Raw genomic sequence first — 20314 nt, forward strand, 5'->3', positions numbered from 1 at the left:
AAAAATTCACTAAAGGCAGATGGAGCCTCTTACAACAATGCTAGCTGGAACACGAAAACCGATGATTTCCTAGAACATTTACCTAGCAGGGAAAGCCTGTATTACAAAAGACCCATCCTTTAAACAATAATTTTATTTTTTGGGGGGGGGGTGAGTCCTCCTTATATTCTGTATCTTATATTCCAGTATGAGAATTCTTAATTGTTCAAATTCCACATTTTCTGTTTTTTGCTGACTTATGTTCATGATGCCTTATTTGCCAACATTTTATGATTTTTCATTGTTGGCTGAACTTAGCGCGATTTTTGAGGTCTGAAGTGTGTTTTCTCACATTTTGTTTCTGTTTAGGCACTTAGGAGCACCAGTAACTTGGGATCATTTGAAATTCAGTTCTCAGTCTAATTTTCAGGCTGCAAAGATATTGTGAATTTCTCCCCTGCATCGGCATTAGTTCTAGCTTCTAGTTAAAAATTCTCAGAAAGGCTTTTGTTCTCTTTACACAGTACCAAAGTTTGGCATGAAAGTTTCCTTACCAAAATCCATTCACCCATAAAAAGGTTAATAAAGTATGTCTGTTTTCAAGACAGTTTTATCTAGAAAAGAAAAATATATAAACATGTGTGTCATAATAGTATTAATAAAACCTGTTGAGTGCTTATGAGCCAAACATTAAACTCTGCATATGATCTCATTTAATTTTCACAGTAACTTAATGCATGTTGTTCCTGTCTTTATCCTTATATTCTAGATGAGGAAACTATAAGTATTAAAGAGAAATTAAGTAACTTACCCAAGCTTACATAGTTAAATATGTGGTAGAACCAGGATCCAATTCCAGGACTCCCTTACTTCAAAGCCAACACTGATGTTTACCACTGTCCTTGAATTTATAAATAGACAAATTACTAATGTCTAGAATTTTTAAAGACTCGGACAAAACAATAAGAAAAAGATAAAAAACCAATAATAATAGAAAAATGATGTTAAAAGGAACCTAAATGTCTAATAAACATGACATGATTATTAGCTCGTTTGCTAATGAAAGAAATGCAAATTATAACAACAGTGAGATATTTCACACTCTTGGATTGACAATACTGAAAAAGTCTGATGATTCCAAGTGCTAGTGATACTGTAGAAGAAATAAAAACTTGCCCATTCTGTAGGCTGACAGTATCTATTAAAGTTAATATGTGAATGTACTTAGTATTGATAGGCTGACTATAGTGTAGTAAAAAGCAAATACCAAAACTCTTAGTGGCTTTACAGAACAAAAGTTTTTTTGTTTTTGTTTTTGTTTTTTGAGTTGGAGCCTCACTATCACCCAGACTGGAGTGCAGTGGCCACTCCTGACCACCGCAGCCTCGACCTGCTGGGCTCTGGTAATCCTTCCGCCTCAGCCTTCCAAGTAGCTGGAACTAAAGGCGCACGCTACCACGCCCAGCTAATTTTTTTGATTTTTATTGTAGAGATGAGGTCTCGCCTGCCCAGGCGGGTCTCAAACCCACGGGGAACAAAAGTTTTTATATTGCTCACAGCATAACTGAATATGAGTTGGATGGCCCTGTTTCATTTTATAGTGATGTTAAGTAAAGCATGGTGGCCTTTGAAGTTGCCACCAAAGGGAAAGAGGATGAAGGACCAGGCTTGGATGTAGCTTCCATCACTTTTGTTCATATTCTGTTGGCCAGACTTGACCTCCATCTCACTGTAGGTGAGACTAAGAAATGTAGTCTTCGTATATGCCCAAGAAGAAGAAACAGTGTTGGCAAACACAGCATTTTCTCTGCTTTATACCCAGCAATCTCACTTAGAGAAACTCACAAATGGGCACAAAGAGAAGTGTACAAGATTGTCAGCCACAGTGTTATTTGTAACTGTGATTAATTTTTTCTTTTTTCCATTTTTTATTTTAAAATATTTAAACATTTTAAGCTTTGGAACTCCACAGGAATATCACTGATGAATTTTTAAAAGTAGATAGTCATAAAAAAGAATTCCATAGGATAGTTTAAAAATGGACTAAAGTTGCAAGTGTCTGTATGGATAAATCTCAAAAAAAAAATCCATTTGAAGATAAAAGGCAATTGATAGAGAGATATTTAAAATGATAGAATATATATAAAATTTTAAATCCTGCAAACAGTGCTGTATATTGTTTGTAGGCATATATGTAGGGGAAGTATAAAAACCATCATGAGAGTACTTCAGATCCTAGATAGTGTTTCTTTCTAGGGAAGGATAGGGACAATGGAATGGGAGAGGACTCAAGGACACTTCAGCTTGTCTGTAATGTGATCTGATGTTTAATTTTTTTGCACATATTACACAGTATTAGGATTTGACAGAATTGAGTGGTAAGTATAGTGGTGTTTATTATTTTAACATCTAATTATAACAGCAGAGTAGGGGTGACGTTCAAGACTGAGCTGGATGATTGCAATTTCTTTAATATTTGTTGACACTAAGTCAGAAATCTTGAGGAGTATGTTAAAAAATAAATCGTGATCATACCGGGTAAACTTTTAACTTAGAGATTGCAGGTTAGATTTGCTAATATCTTTAGGAGAGCTATGTAAATTATAAATATATTGTTTTTTATAAATTGGGAATTTACAGTACAGAAAGTGAAGCTGTGTTATAAGAAAACAAATCCTTTTTTTTTTACAGACAAGCAATCATCTCCTTGGACCAAAACCATTTCCATTAGACAGATTATTAGCAATATTATATAGTATCGTGGACAGTAGAGTTGTTCCAACAGCAAATATCTTCTCCCAGGTAAGCTTAATCATCGGTTATTATCTGTCATCTTTGTGGAATTCTTCAGATAGTAGAGTACCAGTGTTTAGATTTTTGGTCAGAATGTATTATTTTAGCATAAAATTAACTGTGTTCTTGGTAGGTAATTGAAAATTACAAATATAGATTCTTTGGGGGTATCATTGAATTTGCATATGTTTACAAGTCTAATCTTATGACAAAAACAATTTAATGAGACTTTTCAATAAAGAAATTTTTAAAAATTAAATGATCATAATTATCTTACTAGTTAAATGACTGACTTGATGATGTAATTTAATGAGAATGTTTACAAAATGTATTTGTAATAAAGTAATCTACAATGTCCTATTCCTCATATGTACTTTGCAGGTGAACATTATGCTTTTAAAAAAAAAAAAAAAAATCTATTTTTCAGAATTGTTCTCAAAATTTCACTAGGTGGCACCAAAAGCATAAAAATAGAAAATAAGACCTTTTTTTTTTTTTTTTTTAAAGTAGTTAACATTAGTTTTTTAGTTGACTTTTTAAGAAAAATCAATTTATTAATATTATGGTCGCAGTAGATTTCTTAAATGGTCCAGAAAAACAATATTTAGTACATGGTACAAGTAGATATAAGAAAAAGCAAAATAATTTATTGAATATTTATTGAAAAGTAAAGTCGTGTTAGATATTGCAATGATTGTTTTCTTTTATGTATATATATTTTTAGGTTAGAGATATGTAAATAATAAAATTTACATTTTAATTAATTAATTGAATAAATTGGACCCCAGACTTTTTAATCTAATGAGTGGTGGTAATGTTTAATTCTTCATTTAAAGAAGAGTTTGAATAACAAAATACAGTCTTAATGTTCTCAACAATGAATTTAGATGCTTTTTATAAAAATCAGCTTTTATAGAAAATTGTATCTACATTTATTGTGTGCTTGAAGAAAGGTAGTCCACTTAGGCTGCATAGCTGGTTAGATAGGTAGGTAGATCCCTAATGCTAAAATTCTAAAAATTAAATTCAGTTTTACTATGTATTACAGGGATTTTTTCCCCATATATGGAAAAACTGTTGTCAGAAATTAAAGTAGTTTTTAATCAAACTTTGTACTTTATTAATAGTTTTCTACATATATATGAATTTTTTTTTGTTTTGTGTTTACTGTTGCAGTAACTCTGAAATAGCAGGTATTATGATTTTTATTGTAAACAGTTAGCCTTACAATAGGTCAGAGAGCTTAAGTAACTTTTACAGTATGAAACAAGTAAAATATTTGAGAATTAAAGCATAGGGCAGTGAGGTAGATGGTGTTTCTGAATGGAGCAGGAAAGTGTTTGCATTGCATGTGAGTGTACTTCTCTGATGCCTCAAAATTATGTTTGTATTATAATTTATTCTAGAGGATAAAGCATGTACATAAAAATAACGTTATAAGGCTGTAAATGAATGCTAGATAGTGCTGCTGAGAAGTTTAGAGCAGAAAGAGACCACTTCTGAATTGGGCAGGATGAAAGAAAGACTTCTCCGGAAATGAAAAATGGGTGTGGTTGTGGAGAATTAGTGGGAGTTTTTTTGTTTTTTAAATATTTCTAATTTGCATAAGTGATATGCATTTATTGTACAAAAATGAGAACATGGAAAAATGGTAGATTAAAATTACCTGACTTCTTATTTCCAAAGGATGGAGTTTAGGTTAGATATTCAGGAAGAGAGGATAATATAACTGAGGAAAGCTATAGAACTAAAAAAAAAGCAAGACACACTTGTGAACTGCTACAACTGCACTAATTGTGGTTCATTCAAAAGGTTTGTTTGGAAATGGATGATACTATATTGTAGTAGACGTAACAGTCATTGTAGTTGTGCTGATATTAGTAGTAGTTCTACTGTCGCCACATCTCACCTTGCTGTTGGCATTTTACATATTTATCTTACATTGATTGGTAGAGCACTTTTTTAAAGAAATAAACTCTTCAGCAATTTTATCCTCTGGGGAAAACAAATAAAGCAATAAAAAACAACGGGAAGTTTCTGATGTAGAGATTTACTAGCTGCTCTGAGGCTTTGACTGTGATGAACAATGTCACTAATCTTTATGGTTTTGGCAATGTGAGTAATGTAGTTAAGGAAATAACTTGGCCCAAAATGTATCTTTATCTGGTAATGAAATTAATTTTTTTTCAGTCTTGGCCATTTTAGTTGCTGCTCTTTTTATTCGTTATCTTTTCTAATTAACATTTAGCAATCAAAATGATAAATTTTGTATATTTAAACATTGCTGTAAATGAATTTACGGCAAAAATCTTAGGAACTTGATTTTAGTATTCCCATTTGGAATACAAAGGGTGTGGGAATACATAGGGTTAGATGAAACCAGCCCTAAGTAGTTGATCTTTACTTTAGTTTGGTCAATAATGGATCCAAAAAAATCAAATAACATATATATTGTGTTCCAGAACAAAATGTGGCAGAAATCACATCCAAAAGGAGAGATATTTATCCCACATGCCTTATTTTTTTTTCCATTGAATCTTAGTGGCATTTTATATTTTTCTTCTTTCTCCTTTTATTCATTTATCAAAACTATGCTCTTGCCCAGGGGAGTGGCAGTTTGTGTTTAACCTACACACACTTAATTTTTAAGTGAAAAACAAAAAATATAATTGTTTTGGATGTGCCTATTTGGTATGAACACTAGATGGCAATATTGTTGCATTCTAGCTTTAAGATGCCTCGAGAAAATATATATTTTATCTGTTCATATTGTCTTTGCTGTTTAGAGAATTTGTTAATTTAACACACTGGCTCTTTTGAATAAAAATAAAATTATCTGAAAATATTTAATGATATACATGTGTGCATATATACTTTTTTTGAAAATGTGAGTAAAATCGACAGTTAATTACATTGTATGAATATTTTCCACCTGGAAATAAATTGCTTTTTATTGATTGTAATGCATCTATAAGAGATGATCATATTTTCTGTTTAGTTACTCTACATGATCTGTTTTAAGGATTTATTTTATAGTAATGTGCTATTTTTATAGTTGAATTTACCACTTAAATAACTATTTAAAAAATTTTTACATACAATAAATTGATCATATGCAATTATATTTCAGAACTCTCTTGAAGCAAAAGTTTATTTCCATTGCACTTCATTTAAATTTAATCTATAATGAAGTTATAAAGTAGTAGCTTAAGGATGCTTTAAAATTTATTAAAATTACAATTGAGAATAATAATCAAATTTATAATAGTAGTTTTAGTAATTTTGTATAGTAGTTGTCATGTTTCTAAATTTTCTTTGTTCATTATTGGATTTTAGATAAAATTCTTAGTATTATATGTAAAGAGAAAATAACACATCTAACATCTTAAATTATGTTAATGCTCAGATTTATTGAACTTCAATGTGACTTTAAAAATCATTGATATAGCTTTTTAAAGTGACTTGTCAAAGGAAAATTATGTTTAAAAAAGTGGGGATATTCAATTACATATATGTTGATATCACATTGATCTTATTTTGATCAATTTACATTTTGAAAAACAATTTTTGAAAGTAGTTCACTATAATTCTGCTGTTTAAAAGGTTTAAAATAATATAGTTATTTCATTTTTGTGTTATAAAAAATGTATTCTGGATTAATATCAAGAAACAGTTGAAGGCTAGGCATGATGGCTCACGCCTATAATTCCAGCACTTTGGGAAGCCAAGGTGGAAGGATTGCTTGAGGCCAGGAGTTCAGGATCAGCCTGGGCAACATAGTGAGATAGATTCTCATCTCTACATGCATACATATTAATATATAAACAGCTGAAAATAAGAAAAGGAGTATAGTTTTTTTAAAAAAGTTCCAGCATACCCTACTGACAAGTTGAACTTTTTAGTAATTAATACCTGATTTTTGTGTGGTTTCATATTTTAATTTAAAATAAGAAAAATTTTAAATTAAAATGTCCCTATAAATTTATTTTTATTTATAAGAACATAAATAAACATTTTGGAGCATAGTTTAATGTACATATGTATTTAAGTGCACGTTTTTATTTCTGCTTTCCTTGTAAACTCATTTCACGATACTATATATTAGAACTTATTTGTTACATCAGCTTAACTTTATGGTCATGAATCAACTTAATCTTTTCTCACAGAGGTTGTATTAATAATATTTAAATAACCTTAAGCTTTTTACTCATTTAAGTATTGGTTTATAAGCTGTGTAGTGCATATTTAAATGAATTAGTTTTCCCAAGTAAATTCATCATCGATCAGAATGATAATTTAGTTATCTGTGAGAGTTTTTTGAAGCAGATATTTCATTTGTCATTCACCATAGCTGTAGGAAGATGTTTTTGCTATACTATACTTGTTAGGGTAGCTAGCATTTTATTCAACCAAAAGCAGATTTTTAACATGTTTCTTCAAATACAGGTAGATGTGAATTGTATAGTTTTCAGTTTTTTAAAGTAGATGTTTTGTTTACATGTATTTAATTCTAAAGCATTTAAGAATAAAAATACTTTAATCTAATTCAAGTTTCAGATTCACAGTCAGTATATTGGTTTCATAGTTGGAATTAATTTTTCTTTCTCTGCTTAAAATTTTATTTAACAAATATTTATCAGGTGTCTAGTATGTGTCAGGCACTGTGTTGGCTAAAGAGAATACAGAATGAAGAAAATGTGTCTGTGGCTTCCACAGCCAGTATAGCTACCAGATTCTAGCGTATACTATCAGACTTAACAGTGTGTATGGTATGTATATTTACTGGGTGGACATATACATGTGGAAAGAACTAATGCTTAAAGTGAATATTAATACTTAAATAGAGTTAATAAATAAAAATAAGATTTTTTTTTTTTACTTCAGTGGTCCTTGGTATTGGATAACTTAGCTATTTAAGTGTCTTCTACCAAGTGATAACAAACCTGTTTGTTTAATGTTTCCTTCCAATGTGCCTTGAACTTAGTGCTTCGAGCAATGATTGTTTGATACTTATAACTGAATTTTGTTAATACTCAATTAAATTTAGTTATGACTTTGGTATCAAACAACCCATTAGGACTTGGAACTCATAAAGTGAGCAATGCATTGTGTATGGCTAATTATAAACTGTCTGAGAGGCTTTTCTTAAAAAAGTTACATTGTCATATTATGTTTATATACGGCATTTTAAACTGCTTTTATAGATTTTTAATCAAAAGCACTTTAACCAAATAACTTGATTTTATAAAGACTCTGCTTGTGATTATAAAACCTCTTTACCTTAAAAATTAAATTTGCACTTTTCATAATACTGCAGTTCTATTCATTATTTCTACAGTTAGGAATTACATTTTCTAAATGCTAGTCAAATAACAGTAGAAATCATAGTTGATAAAAGTATTATCTAATGCTTATATTGATAAGGTAAGAATTTGAATCTCGTGAACATAAAGAGTAACATCCCAAAAATCTAACTATGAGATATTTATATAAAGTGATTTTTATTTTGGGCATTGTCTTTATAGATACTAAACTTGGTGACTAATAGGAACAATTTTCCTTAAAGTTCCATACTAGATACTAGTGTATTAGAAATGTGACGAACTATTCCTTTGCAGTTTCTCTGCTTCGTTTGTTTTGTGACAGTATTCCAAAGTTTCTGTAATAACCAACTGAAATACTTGATGCTGTTAAGTAAATTATGTAAATCACAGAAAATAGCTTGAATGCTAAGATTTTCTAATAATCTTACTATGTTTTTTTTTTTTTAACCACAACTGAGATTGTGAGGTGTATTCCATTCTCGAAATGGTGAAGGAACCTTACTTAATGCCTACCTCACTGATGAATAGGTCAGCAGGGATGCTGTTTGATAGAGGCTGGCTCTTCTCTCTTCTCTAGCAGCTAAGAGCATCACCGCCATGATGCTCAGTCTCCACTGGTGCAGTAAATGAGATTCTCAAATCTACTACTACCCCTGGTGTGGATATATTACTGTTCTGCCATCAGACCACTTGTGCAGTAGGTGCCTATTTCAGGAGATTTTTTTTAAAGAACTGGGCATGCTTCTTCATGTTTGGAAAGAGTTAAGTTGATCTATGATTTTTACTAGCTGCACTGTTATTGTGAGAAATACTAATATTAATAATTACCAGGGACACTAAAATGCACAGCATGTTTCACTCTACTGCCCAGGGTTGAAAGGTTGTTTTTCTTGTCCTCACTTGAACAGTGTTTTTCCCACTCTCTTATTGTCTTCCCTAAATCTGATATTAAATGTCTTCAATGTAGCTACTTTGCCTTTGTGAATAAATCAGTCCATCAGTATGCATTTTTACTGAACTCTAGGAAACTGGAACCATTGCTTAAGGATGGCAAGTTAAAAAAAACTGCCTAAAGGATTTTAAAAATTGCGCAAGTTGTACTTTCTACTTTTATTTGAAATAATACATTGATACTCTATTTTCATAGGCAATATTTATAACTACCTTTCTCAAAGCCTAGTATTGCTTCCAATAAGTATGCCAAATATATATCCTTTATTCACATTTTTTGGGAAAATATATTCAACACTAATAGATTGTATTTGACTTGGCACAGTTTTTGCTGAAAGCACAAAAGAAAGTGGATATGTGCTTGTAAATGCATATTTAAGAGACCCTACTGTTAATATATAGTGACTGTACAGGAAAATTTACACATTAGATAGCACTTTATGACTAGATTATTTTAATGAGGACTTTTAATAAGAACATGTTAGGAGATAAATGATTTGGAAAAATTTTCATTATGGAAATTTGTGCCACATTTAAAAATACTTCTGTATGAGGGGAGAACCAAAAAACCCAGAATTTATTTATAAAAAATTGTGTGTTCATTCTTGCATGTTTAAACTTCAGTATCCCTAAAAATACTCTCCTTCTGATGCAATACACCTATTGAGACAGTTTTTCCACTGCTCAAAAAAGTTTTTGAACTTGTCAATTTTGATGCCTTTGAGTGCTTCTGCCATTTTTTGTTTCACCTCTGCCACATTGGCAAAACGTTTCCCTTTGAGGACTTTTTTCATCTGGGGAAGCTAAAAGTCACTCGGAGCAAGAAAAGACATGCTGGTTTTCGTCACAAACTGCTGAATACTCAGCACTGTGTGGGCAGGTGCATGTCATGGTGGAAGAACCACCTATTTGCCCCAGCTCAGGATGTTTCTTTTGCAAATTGTGAAGCAACCTTCTCAAAATTTCCAATGAAAACTTTGGTTGACCATTTGATACAGAGGAACACATTCTGCATATACTACAAGGGATCTGCCCTCCAAAAAGATGATTAAAAGAAATGGTAGTACTTAATGGGGATTTCTGAGAAATTGTCTCAACTTTTTGTCAGCACACAACGAATTAGAGTTATTTGAAGGAGCTTGGCCACACCTGCTCATCTGTAAGCATACTGCAGTAGCTGGTGCTGCAGAAAAGTCTTGTCCTTTCTCCTAGATGATAAGTTAGGATTCATAGGCCCAAGTTACCTTTATAACATGATTGCTCCCTTGCCTTTGGACACTGAATGGATAGAGAATTGAATTTTTAGAATAGAAAATAGTCACACCCCCATAGTTCAGAATAAGAAAGGAAACTAGGTTTACTCAGAACTGTCTTACCTATTCCCCTGGCTTCAAATGCTGTGTGGATGTTGATGGCTTTTGAGTTTTGTATTTGTAGCCCTTATTCTCTAGTTTTCCACCCAGATTGCCACCTGAACCTGAACTGTACCTGAATGTCCCATATACATCACACACCGATATGTCCCAAACTAGATCAATTCCTTAAACATTTCCCTGGATTTTCAGTCTTACCTAGACTTCAAAACTAGTCATTTATTCATTCATTCATTACTAATAAGCACCTTACTATGTGGTATATACATTGTTAAGTGCTAGGAAAACAAAAACAGATAATAGGTAATTTTTAGTTTTTAGCCATAGAAATTATCTCTGAAGTCTTTAATTTCCCCTCCTTCGTTTAGTTGGTTAACAAGTCCAATCTGTTTTTCCTCCTAAATACGAATTCCCTTGAATACATTCTTTTCTTTCTACTGCCACAACCATTATCTTAAATTCATAGCTTCACTATTTCTTATATTATTGCACCAGGTTCCTATCTGGTCTCCCTGTCACCAGACATCATCCAGTTCATTTTCCATATGGTTATCAGCATGTGTCTTAAAAAATAAATGTGAACTTTCTTTTCTGCTTATACATTTTTAGTGAGTTACATTATCTACAGAGCCAAGTCTAATTCCGTATTGCTTGTAAGGCTCTTCACAGTCTGGCCCCATTTTCTGCCACTTCCTTCATTCACCCTGTACAAGGGGGAACCCCAAAACACCCAGAATTATTTTTTGAAGGGCAACCTCCTGGCTTCCCTACTTGGTAAGTGTTCTAGGAACCCATTGGCATCAGTGTACCAGCTAGCATTGCTGTGAAAGGCTGCGTTCAGCTTCAGTGAATTTTGTTTTGGAGATTCTTCCCACGCATTTTCCCATTTCATGATGGGTGATTTACAAGTGCACCTGCCCACACCGCATTGTGTGTCCAGCAGTTTTTGACTAAAAATGGCATAACTCCCTTGTGTCCTACCCTCCCTATTACCTGATCTCACCCCAAGCAACTTTTTTTGTAAGAATAAGTACACAATTTTTTAATAATAATTTGTTTGGCTCCTCCCCTTTTACACCATTAACAATAAGTTATTTTCTCTCTGAAGGCACACTTATTTTTCATGTTTTTGTATTGTTACATGTGCCCTCTATTACCATCGAGCTTTCCTTTATGCTTCATGGCCCATCTTCCAAATGTCATTTCTCACTGAATCTGTGATGTGCCTCTCTTCATTTTAGTTCATTTCCTTCTCTATAATCCGGTAATTGTGTTTATGCATACCACTAACATAGCACTCATATTTTTATCATTTTATATGCTTGTGTCCCACTACCCTGAATTCTTTGAGGACACACACCTTGTGTTTTCATTTTTTAAAAATCTCTTGCACAATGCCATCCATGAACATGAGATCATTTATTGAATGACTTCCCATTTTCTTAACATACAGTTATGGTCTTCCTGGTTGCTAAAGGTTTGCAGTCATTTGCATGCTAAAAAGTTGCAGAGATTGGAGGCACTGTCTTTAGTACCTCTGTTATAAATACTCATGCCATTTTTTGTTTATCTGATATTTGAAGACTAACAATCACCCCTTCTTTTTTTTGAAAGTAAAAATTGATGGTGGTGATTTAAAGTTAGTCTGCTTTGTCAATATCTGCCTATCTCTTTCATGTGTTGTATTCACCACCTCTAGTTTGTGTGTGTAAAGATGTTAGTTGAACTCTCTCAATGTATGCCATGAATGATTACATCTTCTGAAATCAGATCAGGTGTGGTGTTTGTTGGGTTGTTGTGGAACTTATACACTGACATTTTGCATGTTGAGTCCATTTATTTAAATAATTTAATGTTTCAGATTGTAAAGCTTCTTTCAGGACAAGCATGGTAGAGTATTTCATAAATTAAATTATATATCAACCTATCAAACTATAAAAATAATGGGCATGTTAAAAATTAATTACAGTTGTAAATTGATTTCCTTTTGTTGGCAGAAAGAGCAGTTTATTAGCCCAGGAACAGGTTCACACTGTTTTTACATCAAGCATTTCCAGCTGAAGCTTGTTAGTGACTGCCTCTCAGATTAAGGAAAAAAAAAAATCCTCACTGTGGTACATGAACTCCTATTGTTAAGACATAAATAATCAGCTCATCCCCTACATGTATGAGAACAAAGAACATAATAGTACACAGAGCAAAGATTAAACAAATATTGCATAACCCCATTTAAGATGTAAATCTAAAATATTGTACATATAAGGGCGTTTTTGGTTTTTATTTTTGCAGAATCTAGTCAAAGGAAAAAGAATAAGTACGTTGGTTTTTGAATTCAATAGATTATTTTAAGCTAAGGTAGATAAAATGCTTAAAGCAGTGTCAAAATGCTGCGAATGTATGAAAGCTAGGGAAATACTGTTTTCTTTGATACCAGGATGCTTCAGATTTTTAGGGGATAATTTATTCTTAAGCCAAGGACAAGAAGAATTTTTATTTTGAGGAAAAACATCAGTGGAAACATGTGACTAAAATCTTAGAGGTGAAACATTGACTTTTAATACTTAAAAAAAAAAAACTTTGTATTTTATAGCATGAAATCTAAATTCTGACTTTGAAAAGTAAAATCTACTCCCTAGGCTACTTTTTTATTCATTTGAATTTTATTCATTTGGCTTTGAACTTGACAAAATAGACAAGAAAAGCAGCTGTGGAAAACAGTATATAGTTCCCTAAAATCTGACAAATATTGGCCAGTGAATATGTCTTCATAGGTTATAGAAGCCCAGAAGGGAGGAATAATTTTCTCACAAATTTTAGGCTTAAATAGTTAAAATGACTTATCTTGAAAATGCTTCTAGTGCTTCAGGAAAAGACCTTTTTATTACCTTTGCTTTTTAAAGATTTTAATATTTATCCTCATCTCTACTACATTCATCCATCATATATTTTGCAGTTGTGAATGCTACTGTAAGTGATCTTGAATCCACAAGCCTATATGAAACTTTGCTTTGGGATACCATTTTTCAGTGTTGTCTTATTATTTTAGATTTTAAGAAATCAGACTTCCCGCACCTTAAATTATTTATCTTTTAAAGCTTAAACCTTAAAAATAGTAATTTTATGTCTAACATAATGTATACTATGATTTGTGAAATGTTAATATGTCATTAGGTTAAATAAGCGCCACATTAATATTTTAGTTTTGTGCTGTCAAACCCCATACATGTGACAGTTTTGTACACAGGATTGTTGATAGTTACTTCTCAAGGCTATTGTGTATTCTTAGAGCAGGACATTTCCCTATTGCAGCATTGATATACTTCTTTGTCCTTATCGCTACAATTCCATTTAGGCTTTTTCTGTATTTTAACTTGCAGTGCCTGTTCTCCAGGGCTTCCAGCCTCCAGCATACTCATAGTTACCCCCTTTCAGTGTGGAATGCCGCCAGAGTTGTCATTTACTCACTTTTCCTTCTTCCACAAAGCTTTCCTTCATCTATCCCAACAGGGTTATCTCTTCCCTGTTTTTGCAGCTCCCTGTTTGTGGTAGTATAAGGAATATGGGCTTTGGATTCAGATAGTATTCAAATCCAGTGCTGTTCTTCCCTCTACTAGCTCAGTGACCCTGAGCAATTTACTAACCTCTCTGAGGTTGTTACCTCATCTGGAAAAGAGATTCTTTTAATAGTACCAGTCAAGGAGTTTTGTGAGGATTGAAGAAGTTGAAGTGCTTAGCACAATATAGAGCCTAGACACAATAATAAATTCCAGTCTATATATCACCAATTACCCATGGTCACCATTATTATTAATTAGTTTTTCCCCCCCACTCAAGTTTTGTCCATATCCTTTACTAAGACCTTAGGAAAGGAGTGAATGCCAGTTTGCATATGTGTCATTCTTAGGAATTTTGAAAGAAGAAAAAATAAAAGCACATAGAACTCATACTGGCTTTCTTTATTCACAGAAGCAATAGTCTTAACAAACCACTTTCTAATGCTCATCAAAACCCAAGTGAGGCATTATTTTGACCAAATATTTTCAATATGTTAAATATTCTTAAAATTAAGTGCTTAAAATAGAATTTGTTGTTACAACTCTAAAATGTTTTCTAGTAAACCTCTAGTAAGGCATATGTATTGTATTCTTTTTCATTGGGACGTTTGGATAAAATAATTTTGAAACATGTTAGTATTTGGGGGGTGACTGACTAGGGACTGTTAGTGCCAGGCATCCTTTTTTGAAGTCTGTTTTTTTATGCATTAAATGAGGCATTAATCTCCAACATTTCTAGTCCTGATGGGCTAGCTCTCGGTTTTATTTGTCAATTATATTTATGTTGGAAAGTTGAACGTTTTAATAATTTTGAAGTGCAGTTGGCTTTTATCCCTCAAACAAGAGCAGAACTTCTACCATTTAAAAGAAATAAAAATTAAGATTTCAGAAAATAGAACACTCAGGTTGGAATTTATATAATAAGTTTTAATATAATCCCATGCCGTAGAGGAAACGATAGGTCTTACTGGCCACAGGTTTGCGCCAACCTTGTAAGAACCTTTGTGGGCTCACAGCATATCAGTCACTACATATCCTCCTTGAGACTGAGCACAAGTCTTAATTCATTGTCCGCCTCTAAGTAGGAAAGACCTGTAATCTGTAAATGTTTGGAAATCCACCCAAGTGACATATCAGTATTGAGATAATTAACATTCTCTAATCTTCCCACTTTGATAGGTACTTAAACATTGAGTTAGAATTTATTCTGACTGCTTATAGGATTTTTCTTAAAGCACTCTATATTTTGAGTATTTTATCAGTGTTTTTATTTTATAATTAAACTTTTTACATGTAATTGTAGATTCATATGTGGTTTTAAAAATGTGCATATGCTTATATGAAATTTTATCCTGTGTGTAGGTTCGTTTATCCACTACCACTGTAAAGTTATAGACTAGTTCTGTTATCACAGGGATTCCTCCTATTGTGTATTGATAACATTTCTCCCTTACTTTCCTTCTTCTCCCTTACTTTCCTTCCTCTATTCCTGGCATCTACTAATCTCCACCTCTATGATTTTTGAGCGAATTATGCAGTATGTAATATTTGAGAAATTGACTTTTTTGACCCAGCATAGTGAATTCTTCTGAGATTCATCCAAATTCTTATATGTATCAATAGTTCATTCTTTTTAATTATTGAGTAGTGTTCCATGGTTTAGATGTACCAGTGTTTATTTAATCATTCACTTGTTGAAGAATATCTGGACTCTTTCCAGCTTGGGTACTATTACGACTAAAGTTGCTATGAACATTCATGTACAGGTTTTTGTGTGAGCATGCAGGTGTCTGGAATAAATGCCTAAGTGCAATTTCTGTGTAATATGGTAATTACCTACTTAGTTTTATAAGGCATATTCATGCTTTACCACTTCCAGTGAAGTGTGTAAATCTTACTTCCATTTAGGTCCTTTTACTTTTCCACCTTTTTTTTTAAAAAGCAGGATTTATTGAGAGGACAGAAAAGCTCCCAAGTGGGAGGGGACCCAAAGGGGTTGCCCGCTATTTTAAAAATATTGTCTTGAGTATCAGTTGGTGTTACAATTTTTAACCAAACATGATTTAGAAAACTCATGATATATTGTATTTATCCATATATTTGCTCTTTCCATCCATCTATTTTTCTTTCTTTCTTTCTTTCTTTCTTTCTTTCTTTCTTTCTTTCTTTCTTTCTTTCTTTCTTTCTTTCTTTCTTCTCAGGGATTCTTCTATTCCTTTTTGTTACAAGAACTTCCTTTTGCCATTCGTAAAGGTAGGTCTGCTAGTGACAAATTTTATTTTTCCCTTGTTTGAGCATGTGTTTATTTACATTTCATTCATGAGATATATTTTTGCCAGTTATAGGTATTATACCTCTCCAGTCCAGGGGAAGGATAACCCTGCCTGGGTGGCCTTCTGTTGCTGGCTTGTTGATTGGAGATGCTGGGCTTGATTTACCTTCTGCTATTGGGTGGGGAATTATAAGATTCCCTGCTTCTGTATTCTTCCACCATTTTTCGGGTTCCCAAGCAGTCTGCCTTCCTCTCAACCTTTCAGAGGCTTCTTTTGGTTACCTCTGACATTATTTCCAGGGTTTGTAGTTTTTGTTTTTTGTTTTTAAAAATTTTAAAGAAGTGGGGTACAATTCAGGATTCAGTATACAAGTGGTCATCATGCAGATAAAGATTGGGCCTCCTTTTGGTCCCCACTTTGCCTGGTTTGAGACCCTTATTGATGTTGTGTGTCCCCCTTCCCTTCATCCTGGCAGTATCCTGCTACTGCCAATTCCTTTCTTACAGTATTATGGTAAATGTTCAGGGTCTACTTATGAGTGAGACCATGTGGTACTCTTTGTTTCTGCGACAGATCACGGAGAATGATATACTCTAAATCTATCCAAGTTGCTGCAAAGTCCGTGTGGTTGTCCTTTTTTTTTTTTTTTTTTTTTTTTGAGTTGGAGTCTCACTCTGTTGCCCAGACTGGAGTGTAGTGGCCGCTCCCGGCCACCACAGCCTCAACCTGTTGGGCTCCGGCGATCCTTCCGCCTCAGCCTTCCAAGTAGCTGGAACTACAGGTGCGCACTACCACGCCCGGCTAATTTTTTGATTTATTGTAGAGATGAGGTCTCGCCAAGTTGCCCAGATGGGTCTCGAACCCACAGGCTCAGGCAATCCACTCACCTCAGCCTCCCAAGGCGCAGGTTTACAGGCTGAGCCACCGAGCCCAGCTGTCCTTCTTTATAACTGCTTAATATTCCATTGTGTATATGTACAACATCTTTTAAATCCAGCCCAGTTTCAATTGGCGGCACTATTGTTCTATGTTTTTGCTGTTGTGAATAGTGCTGCAGTAACCATGCGTGTGCAGGTGTCTTTTTTGTAGAATGAGTTCCTCTGGGTATATTCCTAGTTAGGGGGATTGGGTCATATGGATTGGGTTATATGGAAGGTCCATGTCTAGTTCTTTTAGAAATTGCCACACTGTTTTCCAAAGAGGTTACACTAGTTTGCATTCCCACCAGCAGTGTAGAAGCGTTCCTTTTTCTCTGCATCCTCACCAGCATCTGTTTGTTTTATTAATGATGGCCATTCTTACTGAAGTTAGACAGTATCTCAGTGTGGTTTTGATTTGTATTTTTCTGATGATTAGTGAGACTGAGCACTTTTTCATGTGCTTGTTAGCTGTCCGTGTATCTTCTTTTGAGAAGTATCTATTCATATCCTTAGCTCACTTTTTAATGGGGCTGTTTGTTTTTTTCCTTTTGGCATATTTGAGTTCCGTATAGATTCTGGATGTTAGGCCTTTGTCAGATATACAGTTGGCAAATATATTTTCCCATTCTGTGGGCTCTTTCCCCACTCTCTTGATGGTTTCTTTTGCTTTGCAGACGCTTTTCAAATTGATACGGTCCCACTTGTCTATCTTATATCTTTTGGTATGAACAATTTGGGGTTTCTTCCTATCCATAAGCATGGAATATTTTTCCATTTGTTTGTGTGTGTCTTCTTGGATTTCTTTGAGCACTTTTTCTTTAGTTTTCATTGTAAAGGTCTTTCACTTCTCTGGTTAGGAAGATGCCAAGGTATTTCATTTTTAGTGTGTCTGTTGGAAATGGGATGGTGCTTTTTATTTGGTGCTCTGCCTGCTTGTTGTTGTGTAAGAATGCAGCTGTCTTTAGCACATTTATTTTGTACCCCGAGACTTTTCCAAATTCCTTTATCAATGCAAGCAGGTTTTTGACAGATTCTCTTGGGTTTTCGAGGTATAGGATCATATCACCAGAAAAGAGGAATAATTTAACTTCCTCTTTTCCTATTTGGATATCCCAGATTTCCTTTTTTTGTCTAATTGCTCTAGTAGGACTTCCATCACAATGTTGTACAAGAGGGGTGAGAGTGGGCAGCCTTGTCTTGTTCCAGTCTTCAGAGGAAATGTTTCCAGTTTCTTTCCATTTAACTATATGTTAACTGTTGGTTTATCATAGATGGCACTTACTATTTTGAGGTATATTCCTTCTGTGCCTAGGTGTTTGAAGGTATTTATCAAGAAGGAATGCTGGATTTTATCAAGAGCTTTTTCTGTATCTAATGATAGAATCATGTGGTTCTTGTTTTTACATCTCTTGATGTATTTAATTACATTTGTGGTCTTGTGGATGTTGAACCAGCCCTGCATCCTGGGGATGAAGCCTACATGGTCATAGTGGATGATTTTGAGATGTGTTGTTGGATCCAATTTTCTAGAATCTTGATGAGAATTTTTACATCTGTGTTCATTAGGGATATTGGCCCATAGTTCTCTTTTTTTGTTGGATCTTTACCCAGTTTGGGTATCAGTTTGATGTTAGTTTCGTAAAATGATTTGGGGAGAATTCCAGCTTTCTCAATTGCCTAGAATATTTTCATTAGGATTGGTATTAGCTCCTTCTTGTACGTTTTATAGAATTCTGCTGGAAAGCCATCTAGTCCAGTCCTTTTTTTTTTTTTTTGTAGGTAGTTTTTGTATGACAGAGTCAATTTCCTGGGTTGTTATTGGCCTATTTACTGTTTTCTTGTTTCAATCTTGAGAGGTTGTGTGATGTTAGAAAGTCCTTCATTTCATTTAGGTTATCAAGTTTGTTTCCATATAGTTGTGCATAATAATCTCTGATAATCTTATGTTTCTCTTCAGGGTCAGTTGTGATTTGATCTTTTGCATTTCTGCTTGTGTTTATTTGGGCTTTTTCTCTCTTTTTCTTGGCTACTCTGGCTAAGGGTCCATCGATCTTGTTTATTCTTTCAAAGAACCAGCTTTTTGTTGATTTTTTTCTATGATATTTTTGTCTTCTATGTCCCATATTTGGGCTTTTACTTTGGTGTTTTGGATCCTTCTGCTAAAGCTAGGGTTTTGGTGTTCTTGTATTTCCGGCTCCCTTAGGTGATTTGTTAGGCTTCTGACTTGTGATCCTTCCTTTTTCTTGATGTGTGTTCGTAGAGATACAAATTTTCCTCTTAGAATTGTATTCATGGCTTCCTGGAGGGTTTGGTAGGATGTTTCTTCATTTTCATTTGCTTCCAGGAACCTTTTAATTTCTGTTTTGATTTCTTTGTTAATCCAGTGATCATTCAGTGATCATGCTGTTTAGTGTCCACATCCATGTCTTTGTGGGTTTTGGGGGAATTTTGTTCATGTTAATATTTACTTTTATTCAACTGTGGTCTGAGAAGGTGCATGTAAGTATTTCGTTTTTATAAAATTTGTTTATGCTTGATTTATAGCTGAGGATGTGATCCATCTTGGTGTACGTTCCATGTGGGTGATAAATAGAATGTATATTCTGTGGTTGTTGGGTGGAGTATTCTGTAGGTATCTATTAAGTCTATTTGGTGGGACATCAAGTTGAGGTTCCAGATCTCTTTGTTGATTTTTCACCTCAATGATTAAGGTTGTTAGTGGGATGTTTAAGTCCCCAGCTATAATAATGTTAGAGTCAGTATCTTTTTTTAGTTTACTTAGTAGTTGGTTTATAAATGCTAGTGCTCCTGAGTTGGGTGCATAAATATTTAGGATGGATATTTCTTGTTGATGGATTGAACCTTTTATCATATAGCATCCTATTGTATCTTTTTAAATTTGATAGCTTAAAGATTGTTTTGTCTGATATTAAGATCATGATAGTAAGATCATCACTCCTTCTTTTGTGATCTGTTCGCCTGAAACCTCATTTTCCATCCTCTGATTTTGAGTCTGTGTTCATCCCTTATGTTGAGATAAGTTTCCTGGATGCAGCAAATAATTGGGTCATGGTTTTTTGTTTTTTTGTTTTCTTTTTTTGAGTTGGAGTCTCACTGTCACCCAGACTGGAGTGCAGTGGCTGCTCC

General features: G+C 33.6%; 1 long non-coding RNA gene across 1 annotated transcript in view; it reads left to right on the top strand.

The window, feature by feature from the left end:
- Window positions 1-2668: 2668 nt before the first annotated feature.
- Window positions 2669-20314, top strand: part of LOC103275133 — a 46376-nt gene continuing 28730 nt past the window's right edge. Inside the window, exon 1 of the long non-coding RNA XR_505292.1 lies at window positions 2669-2781. This is a non-coding gene — a long non-coding RNA (uncharacterized LOC103275133). The remainder of the gene's footprint in view (window positions 2782-20314) is intronic.

This window comes from Carlito syrichta, unplaced genomic scaffold, assembly GCF_000164805.1.
Source record: "Carlito syrichta isolate Samal-C Ts95f unplaced genomic scaffold, Tarsius_syrichta-2.0.1 Scaffold315335, whole genome shotgun sequence".
NCBI classification, from domain to species: domain Eukaryota; kingdom Metazoa; phylum Chordata; class Mammalia; order Primates; family Tarsiidae; genus Carlito; species Carlito syrichta.